Source organism: Aplysia californica, unplaced genomic scaffold (assembly GCF_000002075.1).
Source record: "Aplysia californica isolate F4 #8 unplaced genomic scaffold, AplCal3.0 scaffold00196, whole genome shotgun sequence".
NCBI classification, from domain to species: Eukaryota; Metazoa; Mollusca; class Gastropoda; order Aplysiida; family Aplysiidae; genus Aplysia; species Aplysia californica.
This window is the reverse complement of record NW_004797466.1, coordinates 471,339-473,595: the sequence shown is the minus strand read 5'-3', so window position 1 is coordinate 473,595 and position 2,257 is coordinate 471,339.

Here is a 2,257-nt window from a genome sequence, read left to right as displayed (position 1 = left end):
GCCACTATAAAGTGTCATTGGTGAACTATGACGTAGGCCATATGCGTATATAAAATGTGTGAAAGAAGCGGGAAATCCTGTAAACAATCCCATTTTCAGCATGATGGAGATTTTTTTAAATAGTAGGCCTATTTTATTTATGAAGAAACGTTTTTTGATCTAGCCTCAATTATTGTACAAAAATATGATTAAGTTCAGACAAATTGATACAAACTGCTGTTCAAAGTATGAGTGACATTGATTCACAGGTCAAATAGATATAATTTGAGGATAAGTGGCGCCACGACTTTCTGACCGGACTATAGTGGGAACATCACCATCCCTCGACCAAATGCGACTACGCATAATTTTTACAACACCTCAACCCACGATTTAGTTAATCCCTGGCTGCTGCGAGATCCTCGGCAACGATCTCGCTGACAGTAATGTCAAAAAGGCAACAGCGCTGCCGGGCCCAGGCCGCCAAAGTGTATAAGTGCGTGCGCCCAGATAAAACTGATCACAAAAGACCCTCCGATATCCCACACGCGGACGAAGGAAATATACAGGGCAATTTCCTTAAAACGAGAGGCTCAAATGAAGTCCTGCAGCGACCAGTCACTATTGGCACAAATCAGGACCAGTCAGTTTGACGGTCACTTCTCTGGGCTACAGCGTAGTACGGGCCTACAAAAATAGAATAGACAAAACATCGGACCCAATCTGTCCTTAATTGTGTAGCGAGGACCCCCAAGGTTTGGAACACTGGCTGCAGAGATGCCCCGCCACGGAGGTCCGCTGGTGGCATCTCTTTGGGGAGGATCCAGGGAGGTTGGACTGAAGGCTAAAACAGCACCTGGACATGGATGGCTGGTGCCTCTATGAATTAATCATTGATGGTCAAGGTCACGAGGTTGGACTGCCTCACCCGCTACCCAGGAGAGGCGGTGGCCCAGGCGAAGAGCACGCTCTTTGGGGCTCCAAACGGCCATTTCGAACGGATAGGCTACCACACGCTCACAACAGCATCAACAATAACAATAACACAACAACAACAATTATATCGTTGTCTAACTGAGGAGAGCCACCATTACCATTACCAGGTAGACACATTTGCTTTGACTCCAAATACTGACGAGTTTCAGCGTGCTCATTTGGGCCCCGAAATCGCTACTGTTCCTTTTGGTTTCCCAGCGAGTTCATTTATTTGCTGAGTTGAACTGTGACTATTTTCATCTTTTCACGAAGACCTGCTCCAATGTGAACTTTCTGCGAACGTCCGACAAACTCAGACACTATTTTTCAGAAGTCATACTGACAATAATAACCCACCCCTCAAAACAAAACAAACAAACAATCAATCAATAGCACCACCAACAACAGAAACTCAAAAATCCCCACAAAAATGAATAGCAAAAAAACAATAATAGCAATAACAGCAGTAGCAAAAACAACAACAACAACAACAACAACAACAACAAAACAACAAAACAACAGCAACAACAATAACAACAAAACAACAACAACAACAACAACAACTACAGCAACAAGAGCAAAAGCCGGCCCGGCAAAAACAACTATAAAAAAGAAAAAAAGAAAACAAAAAATGTATCCAATAGCCACACACACACACCAACACACACACATACAACAACACATGCAAACACACATATACACACCCACACACATTTAACACACTGTTATTACATACGGTCTGAACATTTCAAGGGTCAAACAGTCTTACAACCCCCCCCCCCCTTTCTCTTCTACCCTTCCCCATCTCCCCCGTTTCACCAAAACACCGTGTGTTTTTCTCCTCTCCACCCTCCCAAAATGAAAGTAAGTGTTGTGATACAGAGGTGGAAGTTGTCGCTGTACTAATAATAATATGTTCTCTGGGAAACACTCGTGGACACTTTACTTTAGTCGTCATGTCAGATAAACGCACACACACACACACACACACACACACACACACACACACACACACACACACATATATACACACAGACACACGTACATACAAGAGCCCCCTTCCGTTTCACACCCTCCTTGACGCCCTCTAATCTCTAGCACACTATAGCTGTCATCTGAAGTGATCTATTCTCTGATTACATTTAGCATTTTGTGTTTCACTCTTGTTGAGCTGCACTATCTTCGTGGCGTGAAGTGTACACAGATCCACCCAGGGACACACACTCTCTCTCTCTCTCTCTCTCTCTCTCTCTCTCTCCCTCTCTCTCCCCTCCCCTCTCTCTCTCTCTCTCTCTCTCTCTCT